Source organism: Sciurus carolinensis, chromosome 6 (assembly GCF_902686445.1).
Source record: "Sciurus carolinensis chromosome 6, mSciCar1.2, whole genome shotgun sequence".
Taxonomy (NCBI): Eukaryota; Metazoa; Chordata; class Mammalia; order Rodentia; family Sciuridae; genus Sciurus; species Sciurus carolinensis.
The window spans coordinates 13179921-13196367 of record NC_062218.1 but is presented as its reverse complement, the minus strand read 5'-3'; positions in this window follow the sequence as shown (position 1 = coordinate 13196367).

Sequence of the window (16447 nt, the reverse complement as noted above, 5' to 3'; positions counted from 1 at the left end):
AAAAAGGAGAAATTATACTCCATTCATGTATGATTTATCAAAATGCATAGATGCATTCTACCGCCATATATAACTAATTAGAACAAATTTTTAAAAATTTTAAAAATGTATGTTGGGAAAGCATGTAATGAGAAAAAAATGATTTCTCAAAATTTGTAATATATTTATATTGTTTTGTTAAATAAACTGAAATAGAAAATACTAAAATATTTTCAAAATATGGAAAATAAAATTGACACTACTAATATTTTCAGTGACAATCTTCAAGACGTTTTATTAACTTTAGGGAAGTGACAAGAATTAAGAACAACTCACATTTTAAATTTAGATCTATTATTTTAATGCAGAGCAGTAGCACAAGGTTGCCGACTTTCAAAGAAAGCGTATTACATGAGGAGGACAATCTGCAGGGAAAGTGAAATGAAAATGCAAGTTGGAGGAGAAAAATTATGTAGAATTTCAGTTTCTCCATGAAGAACTTTTCCTGTTTTGTTTAAATGTATGATGTGGGTACCAAATCAATGCATAATTAAAATTCTTTTAGAAATATTTCAAAGAGTGACCAACTTGTTTTTCTCTAAACTGTAAATAGTTGTGGTGTATTGGAAATTACAACCTTTGACAATATTTGAACATTTGGCTACATTTTTGACTTTTAGTTTAAGAAGTATCTTCAGGATGAATAATTTTGTAAAGATCTTCAGGAGATATTTGAATTAAAATGTTTCAAATTACTACTCAATGTCCTATGACATATATTGTTCACATGAACACTCATTCTGAACTGAAAATCATATGGTCGAATTGTTCATTATATTGTGGGTTTAATATCTCTCTGCTGCACTTTGAACTCTTGGAAGGCTCCCTATGCATGTCATGGTCAGGGCTGTTGGTGGGGTAGTGCACTGATCTGTTTTCAGGAGAAATCAAATGCAGGCTGAGTCAAGGGAGCCTGATTAAGCCGCTCTTGTGCAGCACCCTCTTTGGACTTGTGTGCCTTCTTCTTTCTCTTAGCTCTGGCATCTTGTCCAAATTTCAAGCATTGCCCTGGAATTTTCATCACCTGCTTCTCTCTATTCTCCTGTATTTAAGTCCTTTTAACATTTTTCTAGTATCTCAGGAATCCTCCGCTCAGTGAACTGCCATACCCACTCAGAAGGCATCATTAATCAGAGACAATACTCCTGAGGAGCATGCGCACAACCCTAGAATCCATTTTGCCATATTTTCCATTCAGCCACTGTCAAATGATACAAGTTACCACTTAAACCAGGCATAGTGGTGCACACCTATAATCCCAGAGACTGGGTATGCAGGAGGATCGCAGGTTCAAAGCCAGCATCAGCAACTTAGTGAGGCCCTAAGCAACTTAATAAAATCCTGTTCCAAAATTAAAAATTAAAAGGACTGAGGATATGACTCAGCAGTTAAACAACCTGAGTTCAATTCCCAATGGGGAAAAAAAAAAAAGAAAAAAGAAAAGAAAAACGTTAACACTTGAATTGAAGTTGTACTTTGATCCTCTATTCTCCACCCTTGTCTATAGAATCTCCCTTGTTTTCTATTCATCTTTTTTCCTAATTTCAGAGTTGGTGCTTCTGGCTAGCATTTACAGTTACAACTCTTCTAAGTGATTTCCAGCTAAAAATATCACCCTAGGTTTTCAAGATGGTGGACTAGGGGGCGGCTGCATTTCACGTTGCTCCAGGATGCAGGATTCAAAAGAGGAGATAGTGAGAGACTTGGGACCAACTCAAAGCTGCCGGGTGAGTCTCTCCCACTGGGGAAGCGTCCCGGATGGGGCGGTAGCCCTGGAACTCAGGGAACTTTGTGAAGTAGAGTTGCTCGGCGAGACGTCCCTCCCTCCACAGGAGCAGTAAACACAGACAACTGGAATCATCGTAGAGGAGGCGGCTCAGCACAGCGCTTGGACTCGGAGCAACCACTGGGGCTCCGGGCGGCTGCCTGAGGAGGAGCTACGTGGCGAGCTGTTTACACCCAGAACGACCGCTTGTGAACACCGGGGGGCTGCCCGGAGGAAGAGGAGGAGCGTGGCGGGTCGCTTGGTCTAGGAGTGACTGCATCAGAGCCACAGGCAGTTGCCAGAGGAGGAGCTGTGTGGCGAGCTGTTTGAACTCAGAGCGAGCGCTCCTGAACACCGGTGGCCTGCCTGGAGGAGGAGCGCGGCAGGTCACTTGGTCTAGGAGTGACTACATCAGAGCCACAGGCAGTTGCCAGAGGAGGAGCTGCGTGGCGAGCTGTTTGAACTCAGAGCGAGCGCTCCTGAACACTGGGAGATTGCCCGGAGGAAGAGGAGGAGCGCGGCGGGTCGCTTGGTCTAGGAGTGACTGCATCAGAGCCACAGGCAGTTGCCAGAGGAGGAGGCGAGTGGTGAGTTGATTGAACTAAAAGCGACTGCTCCTGAACACCAGTGGCCTGCCTGGAGGAGGAGCACAGTGGGTCACTTGGTCTCGGAGCCACCGCTCCTGAACACCCGGGGGGCTACCCCGAGGAGGAGGAGGAGGAACAGGGCGGGTCACTTGGACTCGGAGTGACTGCCTAGGGCTACGGGCGGTTGGCGGGAGGAGGAGACGCGAAGTGAATTGCTTGGACTCCTAGTGACTGCGTCGGAAACCGGACCGCTGTCCGGAGGAGGAGGTGTGTGGCGGGTCTCTGGGTATCGGAGCTATTGTACGGGGCTCCAGGTGGCGGCTCAGAGGAGGGGCCGCAGAGCCAGGCAATTAGGTGCAGAGCAGGGTCCCAGGAGCTAGGTGGCTTCTTGCTGGAAGAGTCACACAGAGACACGCCTAGGGGCGGAGTGAAGTTTCCAGGACTGCGGGCAGATTCTCTGGGAGAGGCAGCCTAAGGAGACTCGCCTGCGAAGGGTGAGTTCCCAGGCCCAGGAGGTAGGTCCAGGCCCCTGGGAATGTTGCAGAGGAAGACAGCCCAGCCCAGGCGGTAGTTGTAGATTGAGGGGAACCTCTAGGAGGGCAACTGACCAGCGAGACCTCCCCACCGAGTGAGTCTTCACTACCGGGGGAGGTTTTCCCACAGGGACTGTAAAACCAGAGACACAGGCACAAACAGGACTTGCCTCAGACTGCAGCCTAGTTCCCCATTGGATGACCATTGGTCAACAAGTGGAGGCACCTCTGCCCACTAGCAGGGAATATACGCCACCTGAGGGTCACCACCGCTAGAGAGGCAGCTTCTTCGTGGAGCTCCGCATTATCAACTTCCTCCAAGACTTCAGGCTACTGAAGGATAAGAGGGGATATACTAGCAATCTTCAGGGACATTATAAGTCAATAGAGGAAATCTGCAATATCTTAATGACCCACTGATTCCTGAACAATGAGAAAACAAGGGAAGAAAATGCCCCAAACAAATCTAGATGTTACATCAATAAAATCCAACGACAGCATGGCAGAAGAAATGACAGAAAGGGAGTTCAGAATGTACATAATTAAAATGATTAGGGAAGCAAATGATGAGATGAGAGAGCAAATGCAGGCATTGAATGATAGCACCAATTGATAGTTAACACAGCAAATTCAGGAAGCAAAAGATCATTTCAATAAAGAGTTAGAGATATTGAAAAAAAAAAAAACAGAAATCCTTGAAATGAAGGAACAATAAACCAAATTAAGAACTCCATAGAAAGCATAACCAATAGGATAGAACACCTGGAAGACAGAACTTCAGATATTGAAGACAAAATATTTAACCTCGAAAACAAAGTTGAACAAACAGAGAAGATGGTAAGAAATCATGAACAGAATCTCCAAGAACTATGGGATATCATGAAAAGGCCAAATTTGAGAATTATTGAGATTGAGGAAGGCTTAGAGAAACAAACCAAAGGAATGAACAATCTATTCAATGAAATAATATCAGAAAATTTCCCAAATCTGAAGAATGAAATGGAAAATCAAGTCCAAGAGGCTTATAGGACTCCAAATACACAAAATTACAACAGACCCACACCAAGGCACATTATAATGAAAATACCTAACATACAAAATAAAGACAGAATTTTAAAGGCTGTGAGAGAAAAGAACCAAATTACATTCAGGGGGAAACCAATATGGATATCAGCAGATTTTTCAATCCAGACCCTAAAAGCTAGAAGGGCCTGGAACAACATTTTTCAAGCTCTGAAAGAAAATGGATGCCAAACAACAATCTTATACCCAGCAAAACTTACCTTCAAATTTGACGATGAAATAAAATCATTCCATGATAAACAAAAGCTAAAAGAATTTACAAAAAGAAACCCAGCATTACAGAACATTCTCAGCAAAATATTTCATGAGGAAGAGATAAAAAACAAAGAAACAAATCAGCAAAGGGAGGAATTATCCTAAAGGAACTGTCAAATAAAGGAGGAACCAAGATGTGTCAAAAAAGAAATAAATGAATAAATAAAATTTTAAATATGAGCCAAATGACCAGGAATACAAATCATATCTCAATAATAACCCTGAATGTTAATGGCCTGAATTCATCAATCAAAAGACATAGACTGGCAGATTGGATTAAAAAGAAAGATCCAACAATATGTTGCCTACAAGAGACTCACCTCATAGAAAGAGATACCCATAGACTAAAGGTGAAAGGATGGGGAAAAACATACCATGCACATGGACTCAGCAAAAAAGCTGGAGTATCCATCCTCATTTCAGATAATGTGGACTTCAAGCCAATGTTAGTCAGAAGGGATAAAGAAGGACATTTCATACTGCTTAAGGGAAGCATAAATCAGCAAGATATAACAATCATAAACATCTATGCCCCAAACAGTGGCTCATCCATGTATGTCAAACAAATCCTTCTCAATTTTAGAAACCAAATAGACCATAACACAATAATATTAGGTGATTTTAACACGCCTCTCTCACCACTGGACAGATCTTCCAAACAAAAATTGAACAAAGAAACCATAGATCTCAATAACACAATCAATAATTTAGACTTAACAGACATTGATAGAATATACCATCCAACCAAGAGCGAATACACTTTCTTCTCAGCAGCACATGGATCCTTCTCTAAAATAGACCATATATTATGCCACAAAGCTAATGTCAGCAAATACAAGAAGATAGAGATACTACCTTGTATTCTATCAGATCATAATGGATTGAAGTTAGAAATAAATGAAAAGTAAAAAACAGAAACTACTCCACACCTGGAGATTAAACAATACGCTATTGTATGATGAATGGATAACAGAAGATATTAGAAAGGAAATTAAAAAATTCTTAGAGGTAAACGAGAACAAAGAAACATCATATCAAAATCTCTGGGACACTATGAAAGCAGTACTTAGAGGAAGATTTCTTTCATGGAGCGCATTTAATAAAAGAAGTAAAACTCAAAAAATAAACAACCTAACACTACAGCTCAAAGCCCTAGAAAAAGAAGAACAGACCAACACCAAAAGTAGTAGAAGACAGGAAATAGTTAAACTCAGAGCTGAAATCAACGAAATTGAAACAAAAGAAACAATACAAAAAATTGACAAAATAAATAGTCGGTTCTTCGAAAAAATAAACAAAATTGATAAACCTTTAGCCACACTAACAAAGAGAAGATGAGAGAAAACCCAAATCACTAAAATTCGGAATGAACAAGGAAATATCACAACAGACACGACTGAAATACAAAACATAATTAGAAGCTATTTTGAAAATCTATACTCCAACAAAATAGAAAATTTCGAAGACATCGACAGGTTTCTAGAGACATATGAATTGCCTAAACTAAACGAGGAGGACATACACAATTTAAATAGACCAATTTCAAGTAATGAAATAGAAGAAGTCATCAAAAGCCTACCAACAAAGAAAAGTCCAGGACCAGATGGGTTCTCAGCTGAGTTCTACAAAACTTTTAAAGAAGAGCTCATTCCAATACTCCTCAAAGTATTCCATAAAATAGAAGAGGAGGGAACCCTCCCAAACTCATTCTATGAAGCCAATATTACCCTGATTCCTAAACCAGACAGAGACACATCGAGGAAAGAAAATTTCAGACCAATATCCTTAATGAACATCGACGCAAAAATTCTCAACAAAATTTTAGCAAATCGCATACAAAAACATATTTAAAAGATAGTGCACCATGATCAAGTGGGTTTCATCCCAGGGATGCAAGGTTGGTTCAACATCAGGAAATCAATAAATGTCATTCACCATATCAATAGACTTAAAGTCAAGAATCACATGATTATTTCGATAGATGCAGAAAAAGCATTTGATAAAATACAGCACCCCTTCATGCTCAAAACACTCAAAAAAATAGGGATAGTGGGAACATTCCTTAACATTGTAAAGGCCATCTATGCTAAGCCCATGGCTAATATCATTCTAAATGGTGAAAAACTGAAAGCATTCCCTCTAAAAACTGGAACAAGGCAGGGATGCCCTCTTTCACCACTTCTATTCAATATCGTCCTTGAAACTCTAGCCAGAGCAATTAGACAGACCAAAGAAATTAAAGGGATACGAATAGGAAAAGAAGAACTCAAACTATCCCTATTTGCTGATGACATGATTGTATACTTAGAGGAACCAGGAAATTCCACCAGAAAACTTTTAGATCTCATAAGTGAATTCAGTAAAGTAGTGGGATATAAGATCAATGCACATAAATCTAAGACATTTTTATACATAAGCGATGAATCTTCAGAAAGAGAAATTAGGAAAACTACCCCATTCACAATAGCTTCAAAAAAAATAAAATACTTGGGAATCAATCTCACAAAAGAGGTGAAAGACCTCTACAATGAGAACTACAGAACACTAAAGAAAGAAATTCAAGAAAACCTTAGAAGATGGAAAGATCTCCCATGTTCTTGGATAGGAAGAATTAATATTGTCAAAATGGCCATACTACCAAAAGTGCTATACAGATTCAATGCAATTCCAATTAAAATCCCAATGATGTACCTTACAGAAATAGAGCAAGCAATTATGAAATTCATCTGGAAGAATAAAAAACCCAGAATAGCTAAAGCAATCCTTGGCAGAAAGAGTGAAGCAGGGGGTATCGCAATACCAGATCTTCAACTCTACTACAAAGCAATAGTAACAAAAACGGCTTGGTATTGGTACCAAAATAGAAAGGTGGATCAATGGTACAGAATAGAGGACATGGACACAAACCCAAATAAATACAATTTTCTCATACTAGACAAAGGGGCCAAAAATATGCAATGGAGAAAAGATAGCCTCTTCAACAAATGGTGCTGGGAGAATTGGAAATCCATATGCAACAGAATGAAACTAAACCCATATCTCTCACCATGCACAAAACTAAACTCAAAATGGATTAAGGATCTCGGAATCAGACCAGAGACCTTGCATCTTATAGAAGAAAAAGTAGGTCCAGAGCTTCAACATGTCGGCTTAGGACCAGACTTCCTCAACAGGACTCCAATAGCACAAGAAATAAAAGCAAGAATTAATAACTGGGATAGATTCAAACTAAAAAGTTTTCTCTCAGCAAAGGAAACTATCAGTAATGCGAAGAAAGAGCCTACAGAGTGGGAGAAAATCTTTGCCAATCATACTTCAGATAGAGCACTAATCTCCAGAATCTATAAAGAACTCAAAAAACTCTACACCAAGAATGCAAATAATCCAATCGACAAATGAGCTAAGGAAACGAATAGACACTTCACAGAAGAAGATCTACAAGCAATCAACAAACATATGAAAAAATGTTCAACATCTCTAGTAATAAGAGAAATGCAAATCAAAACCACCCTAAGATTCCATCTCATCCCAATTAGAATGGCGATTATCAAGAATACAAGCAACAACAGGTGTTGGCGAGAATGTGAGGAGAAAGGTACACTCATACATTGCTGGTGGAGCTGCAAATTAGTGCAGCCACTCTGGAAAGCAGTATGGAGACTCCTTAGAAAACTTGGAATGGAACCACCATTTGACCCAGCTATCCCACTCCTTGGCCTATACCCAAAGGACTTAAAATCAGCATATTACAGAGATACAGCCACATCAATGTTCATAGCTGCTCAGTTCACATTAGCCAGATTGTGGAACCACCTAGATGTCCTTCAACCGATGAATGGATAAAGAAAATGTGGTATATATATATACAATGGAATATTACTCAGCCATAAAGAATGATAAAATTATGGCATTTGCAGGCAAATGGATGAAACTGGAGAATATCATGCTAAGTGAGATAAGCCAATCTCAAAAAACCAAAGGAAGAATGATATCGCTAATAAGTGGATGATGACACATAATGGGGGGTGGGAGGGGTTAGTGTTGGGGTTGGAGTTGGGTTTAGGGAGGGGGGAGGAATGGAGGAAGGAAGGACTGTATAGAGGGAGGGGAGGGGTGGGAGGGGTGGGGGAGAAGGGAAAAAAATGGAAAAAAAAATACCAAATACAGCTCATCATTACTACACAAAAAAAATCACCCTAATTAATTAATAGAAATGCACCCTAATTAATAGAATACTTTAATCAGTAGTATAATTAATTAGTAGTATAATTTAATTAGTAGTATAGTTTTCTGTTCTGTAAGCTGAAGTATATGATCACCACAATGGTAGAGGCCAAAAAAAAAAAAATTTAACCTTCAGAATTTCAGCATCATTCAAAAGACTAATTTCTGAACAACCAAAGAGCTCAAAAGACAGTAATGGAGGAGAAAGGCATGGTGATCATTTTTCTGTTTCATTTAAAATATACTGTCTTAAAGACACAAGTTTGCAATAGAGGAAGTTTTATGAACTGGTGGGAAGGCTGCTATCTATTGAGAAAAAAATCTTGGTTGAAGTCTGTAGTTCAGAAAAAATAAAACATTTTTCAAAAAAAGTAACAATTCTCTACAATGTTTCGAATGTGCAAAACACATTTTTAAAAGCTCTTTGACTGTGGTAAAAATGTGGACTTTACTCCAGATTACTAATAGTTATTTAAATAGTAGTGTCAAAACTAACAAGTCTGTTTCTGAATGTGTAATGGTAACGATCGTCTTTACTAGGGATAGGGAGATACTCAGAATACTGAAGTTTGTTATTTGAGTCTACTTCAACTTGGGTACTTGAAAAAAATCTTGTCAAATTCCTTTCATTGGTTTTTCTGTTTGAATCCTAATAGTTAAATGTAGACACATTTTGTTGAGAGCAGTGAGGTTGTGTAGGCTGATAAAGCAGGATTCTGAGACTCACAGCCTGGTTGTGCAGACAAACCTACTGGTATCTGCTCAGGAGCAAGTTCTCCATTATTTTTAAAAATTGGGTAATGGGAGTAACAATTCCCATCTGAAAGCAATTAAGGATTTAATTAGCAGATGCATGTAAAGTGCCTCGTGCATTTCAAAATTATTAGGATTGTGAAACACCTGAGCAACTAAAAACTTGCAGTTCCCCCAAGTAAGGCCTTCATTGGATACATCCCAGAGATGGAAACCTACACTGTCATTTAAAGTTATATTGAGGATGAATATTTAATGATCTGTCAGTTTTTTACTTCAGGTTATTTTTAAATGGAATTTATGAGCATGATAATACACGGCCTGGTGACCCAATATGGGTCCCAGGGAGAGAAGGGAGCTAAGATTTCTGAATTGAGCAATGATGTCATTAAAGTTGCCCTTTGCTGAGAAAGAAAAGAGTGAGTAGCAAGTTTGTAAGGAAAGTATTATATTCTGTTATGGAAGCACTGACATTTAATACTTCAAAGTGGGTCACAGAAGAGACCACAGCTACCAAGCTTTCCTTCAAAGTGAGTCATTCAAAGGGCTAACACCACTAATACCTTTCAGCTGGAAGCTGGATAGAGTTTGGGCACCCAGTGCTCTGGTTCCCTGATTAGGTCCCCTGTCCATGTGCCCGCTGACTCCTCCCAGCTTCCTGACCTTGGGCCCCTTCATTAGCCAGCTTGCCCCTTAGGGTCCTCATCTGTACAATGCAGGTGATAACAAGGTACCTGCTCAGAGAGCTGCTGTTGCAACACAACTGGACCAGTGATTCTCTACCAGGGCAGTTTTGTCCCCCACAGGCATTTGGCAACATCTGTGCTTACATATTTTTATTGTCACAACATGCCATGCTATTCCAATTGAGTGGGTGAAGGCTACTAGAGACCCTACTATGCACAGGACAACCTCCTCAGACCTCATCAAATAATAAGGCCAAGGCTGAAAAGTCTTGGCTTCATATATTAAGCTCAAACAATGTTAACTGTCAGGATTATTTTCTCCATCCATATACCTCTGGATTTCCTTCTCTTCTCTGTCAATATTGTCAAAGCACAATTCTTAAAATGTGAGTTCTCTTTTTGAAATAGTCCTTATCTTTGTTCAGTAAATAATTTCATACTTCGTCCTATACATAAAGCACAATCTCATCACTTCCCAGGGAAAAAAACAAAAAAAACAAAAAACCTAGAATCCCATCCCAGTCCTATGGGCAGCTCAAGCCAGGCTCTTCAAGTGGAATGCAGTCCTACCCATCAGTCCCACTCAGTTCGGCACTAACCAGTCTGGCCTCTGTGGCCTGAAGAAATCAATCATCTGCCTCCCCTCTGCACACACCCCAAGGTGGAAACCTGACTCCTCCGCTTCTCAAGCTCTTTGTGAGAATGGATTTGATTTGCTTGGCTGTTAGGGTTTTCCCCAATCCATCGTGGACTGATATTCTTAAATTTAATAAAAGTGAATTATTATAAAAATTAAAATGGGAAATACAAGAATGATCTCTGATTATTACATTCAATGGTCACCATATGACATTTCCAAAATGACAGTAAATAGCACAAAAGCAAAAATTTTACAAAATGATCCACTGCTCATTGAAATATATGTCTGGAAGATTAAAGAACTGTTATGACAGTGATCATGAGTAAAGCCAAGATATTTGTATTAAACACCTTTATGAACTTGTTTCTGGTTTGTTGGTTTATGAAATTAAATTTGGTTGATGATCACCCCTGTCAGAGGATGATATCTAAACTTGTTACATTTTGCTTTAATAATTCGGAATAGCAGGGTCATAACTATTACAGTGATATGCTGACATAAGCCGAGAAAGAGATCTTACCTTTAACAAGCTCAAGGTACTCATTTTTAACTTCTACCTAAGTGAGACAGGTAGTATAGTTTTCAAATTTCACTTTTAATCCTTCGTCTGTGTTCCTTGTTAGTAGCTTATCTGGTAAAAATAGAGGGAATTTTAAATTATCTTTGACCAAAATAAATGGATTTTCTATGTGCTTATTTTCTTTTGATGGAAAACAAACCTCAAAATGTTCTATTGCTCCTTCAACATGTGGCCTCAGAAGTCACTGAGGACAGAGGAAAAGAGAGGGATTGGATGTGGAAGGCTCATGGTACGACTTGATATTGCAAGTCATGCCGTACATCAACTGAGCACATTTTATTGGCAGACAGGAGCCACCTGCGTTCACCTAGAGAAGCACAATAGACCCCTCATTATTCAGTCCTACTCACACTGCAACCTGGGAGAGGGAGAGCCAGGTGCTCTGGGGTTGCATATGGGGGTCACCAATCCAAGATGAGGAAAGGCTTCCTGAAGGAGGCATTCTGGAGGAATTAGTTGCTGGTTGTTAAGGACTGAATGTTCTTGTCTCACCTCCCAAATTCACATGTTGAAGCCCTAACCCCCCAGTGTGAGGGATATTTGGAGGTAGGTCTTTGGGAGGTAATTAAGTTAGATGAGGTCATGAGGTTAGAGCCTCCATGATGGACTAAGAGTCCTTGTAAGAAAGGGAGAAGAGACCAGATCGCTCTTTCTACCATGTGAGGACATAACTAGAAGGTGGCCAACTGCAAGCAAGAAAGTGGGCCCTCATGGGGAACTCAGTCTGCCAGCACCTTGACCTGGAGCTTCCAAACCCCAGAGCTGTGGGGACTAAAGGTCTAGTTTCCAGCAACCAGGCCTGTGGTTATTTTGTTATAGCAGCCAGAGCAGACTAAGACAGTGGTCAGGTGAAGGAATGGGCGGGGAATGTGGGGTGTGATGTGAATATCAATTATCCCCTGTGACCTGAGCAAGTGATGCAATATCTCTGAGATTCCATTTCCACAACCACAAGTATCCTATGAGACCCAAAAGAGAAAGTGTGTTTCAACATTCTCAGGAAGTAGATGGAATGTGCACACACACACACACACACACACACAGGGATTAATAAGAGAAAGGTGTGACACATATCATTCCATATGCAATCAACATTCAACTCTCATTGTACAACAAAGCAAACTATTTTTCCCCCTTCACTGCTGCAAAACTGGGCAATGGACTACTTTATTCTGAAGTTTAGTGCATTCCTCCCATGGTAAATATTCACACATTCAGGTTAAATGTGATTAAGCCATGTCCTAATTGTAGAGTCCAAACCTGCAGAAAGAATTAAAACTCTTGTCTTTCATCAGACATGTTTACATAACTTCACAAGTGTGAGAGTTCGCACTGCCTCTGGTGAGCAGCCCATGGTTTATTGAGTTATTTGGCAGTTATTCCTCAAGAGGTAAGAGCTGAACATCAACCATATCAAGATAAATTGTGTGGCTCTCAACCCTTTTGAGACCTAGCAAACTGTTTCAATAAGACTAAACTCTATTTGACATGCGTTACTTTTCCATTTCATTGAAGTTTCTATTGGCTTTCTCTTCTAACACTATTTTCAACTCTAGAAATCACTTTCTGTTAACTGAATTCGTAAGAAGAATGAGAAAATCTTTCAGGACCAATTGAACTAGACACAGGGAACCTCCCAGATGCCTTTTGTGTTTGAAATAAAAGGCTATTTTGTTCAAACCCTAACGTTTTTCTGGAAATGATACCACTTTGGTCACCACAGTAAAATTGTGTTTACCAAGAAGTGCACAATGAGTTCCTTAGTGCTGTATGCATTCAATAATGAATGTTTAGTTGAAAGAGTGAGAAGTGTTTAGTAATATATAGGTTATAGAGACATGTTACAGTTTAAGATTTGGACTTGGCTGTTATTCCCTGTAACTCACTTTGAGTGGGCTTCTAAAAAATGTGTTTGAGTTTGGATATTTGGTACTTAGGGAATTCTATTTATGCTGCAGATTGTGTCCATGGATGTATACCAAATATGGCTTCCCAGGGAAGAACTCCACCAAGGCACTCTCATATTGTTCTGTTTCCGACTATAAACAGGAGAATCTTAATTTTAATAGATAGAACCTGCCTAGGCCAGGAATATTTATGTTAATAATACTAGATAGGTTGCCTAAATCTAAAACTTCACAAAGATAAATAAAGGGACCCATCCAAAGTAACCAACCTCACACTCTGAGGAAACTATAATCAGTTGATTAAGTGCAGTTTAAAGGGATGCTGACATTTTGAAATATTAATGAGTGTATTGTTAATTGCTGGTATTTCCTTCCAGTCCCCAATTTTCCATTTAGACCGGTGGGCTGGTGTTCTGCACCATTGCCCTGCAGAGGGGGGCTACAGCAGAGAGTGGAAATGCAAGAGAAGCCAAACCTGGTTTCAAAAGCTCAAGCTCAGAAAAAAGGTACAAAAAGTACATTTGGAGGACTTTATTGAAACATTCTCTCCTATACTCTCCCCTAGTCCCTTGCTAAAAACTAGGAAAAATATTTGTCTTATCCCTAGAAAGACCGGAAGGACAGGGTGAAGGTGTGTGGGTCTCTAGCGGGAGGAGAGGACTGTGCCGCACTCACTTCTCATTCGCCCGCAGCAGACAGGGTCTGCATGGTCATTTCCAGAGATACTGGAGGAGGTGGCAGGACCCACAGTAATAATGGCTGGAGTGGCACCTAAGCATGTGAAACCCTTGGAAAACACAGGTGGCCATGACCTAGGGTGGAGCATGCAAGATGAATAGGCCCCAGGAAGGCTCCAGATGTAACTCTAGAGGACCCAACACTACAGCATGCCCAGGAAGGGCCCTGAAATAACAGATAGAAGAACAGAGCTGGGATCTTTTGGTGCGGCTCAAGGGTGAGTTGGCATAACCTTGGTTGACCCTCCAAGAAACAGACAGGACGACAGAACCAAGGACTAGACAGGACAATAGAACAGGGCAGAGACTAAGGCAGCCAGGTAGGTAGAAGACCAGTTTCTTCCCCCAAGCCTAGTGAAGAACATAAGTCAGTCCTGTGAGCACGGACATATAGATTTGGAGGTAAAAGATAGAAGTGAAGAAAGAAACTTGAGTTGTCTGAGATTAAATGCTCACTATCTGATGAACTGGGATCCAAATAGAGTTAAATTCATGTATTAAAAAATAATGAAAGTCATACTACAGCGCTCATGAGTGGTATGAAATTCCTATCAACCTACTTAAGATTGTAAGTGGTCTCAAATCAGTCCATAGCTCCTCTTCATGAAGGAGCACGGCGTAACTGTGACTGGAGCTAGAGGGGTGTCAGTTGTCTCTGGGTACCTGCTCAGAGTGCCCTGGGCTGTTGCCATTACATGTGCATGGGATGGGACGGCCACCTTCCTTTCAGAGCCTGTGTTCTGAAATCTTAGTAAACATATCCCACCATATTCATTCCCAGTGCATCATTTAAGGACTGAACCATTGCCAACTGATTTCAGTGGAAGGCTTTACTTTCATCCCAGATTCTATGCAAAATCCTGGCACTGGCTTTGCTTCCTCATTGCATCTCTCTCTGATCTCAGGTTTTCGTGTCTGCCAGCAGCTTCGTTCCATCGCTTTGTGGGAACCTGCGCTCTCTCTGCCAGCTGAGTTCTCTCCATAGGATCATCAGTCTTCTGCAGGCTGTGGTGATAGCACGGATTTTTAAACTCTTTTGGCAGAAGGAGTCACTTCCTGCTCAGAGAAAAGAGATGAAAGCGAGCCCCACACTGTGTAGAAACCCCGACACCTTGACACCCTCCGCAAAGCCCAGCTCAGCACCCCCACCCACCACAGCAACACAGAACTTCACAGCTCCCTCTTGACCCTGGCCCCATGAGCTATATCGACCTCAGCGGTGTCACATCCACTCTAGTAAAGGGTATTTCCATGTACTTGGATACTCAGTTTCATATTCTTCAAGTTCAGTGTATTACAGAATTTCCCACTGTTTAATATAAGACCCTTTATTTAATGTGTGCAACATACATTAAAAAATAACTGCCCTAAAATCTCAAGTGAGAACCATCCCCTGGAGTTACATTTCAGGAAAAGGTGGTAAGGTATAGTCACTAATATTGGAATACAAGGACACCTATGTTCCTTGTTCTACAGCTTGACTTTAAGTCATGACAAGTCGTAGAGGCATTTCAGAATTTATTTCTTGTTTCCTTTGTTTGTAGGAAAGAACCCATGGAAGCTTTGGCATGGTTTGAACACGAAAATTTGTAACTATGGCAAGGGTCCTCAGGAGAAATAAATAAAGACACGTAGGCCTCATGCCAGAGTCACCCAGGGAGACCTTCCTTTCTCCTTTCTTACATTACTGCTGTCCACGGGGACCTGGGAGTTGGCACTAGATATTTTCACTGCTTTGGAGACTTTATCTCATTTCTCTTTCTTCCCATTGCTTGAAAATCACAGCAGTGACTGGCATACAGGAAGAGTTCAGCATGTGTTTAAAATATGGCTGAAGTGGAGAAGAGGCTCTAGTGGACCCCATGTCTCCCTCTGAGTCCTGAGTGAACAGCCTAGCACTTGTGAGAAGTACCCAGTACAAGCACTATTCATCCAAAGAGAATGTATTCAGGTAGAAGGGAAAGCCCTGGTCTGAGTGACGCCATCTTAAACCAGTCTGCGCGGAGGTAAAGATGTCGCGCTGTGCTGGATGGCAGAATACGCCCACCACTCTGCAGCATTGATGCGCCAGTCTCTGACCCTGTCATTCTGCATGGGATTCCATGGTTACGTAGGAGGAAGACAGACTCGGGACCCTGAGTGGAGACGGCAGGAGACCACCAATTGCTGGTTTCCACTGAAGGTATTCCCTCTGTTTAGGCTGTTTGCTTCAGAGGCCGCAGGCCCAACCAGGCAACTGTGAAATGGACTGTGTGGACGTAAGTAAAGCCAGATTTAGACACAGCCAGGAAGGCAGTTTCTAGAACCATAAGCCTAAAAACGATTTAGTCAGATGGAAAAAATGATTCTTACCAAACCCTTCTTCAAGAACTTGAGATTAAAAGGACATATGATGTCCTCTACTGTAGCTACTGCCCACCTCAGAGATTCTGTCTTGTGACATGAGTCCTATAAACTGGGTCCTGGGGTGGTTTGGTAGGAACATGGACAGGAAATTGAGTGCATTTGCAGTTTTTCTCCTCCTCCCATGAAGAGTTTGACCTCTGATAAAGGTGAATAATTTTTTAAAATGCTGTTTGAAAAAGGCCTTCATTAACTTACTGAATTCAACCTACCCAGGGTATTTACATGCCCATCCCTGCTGTGACTTCACAGATA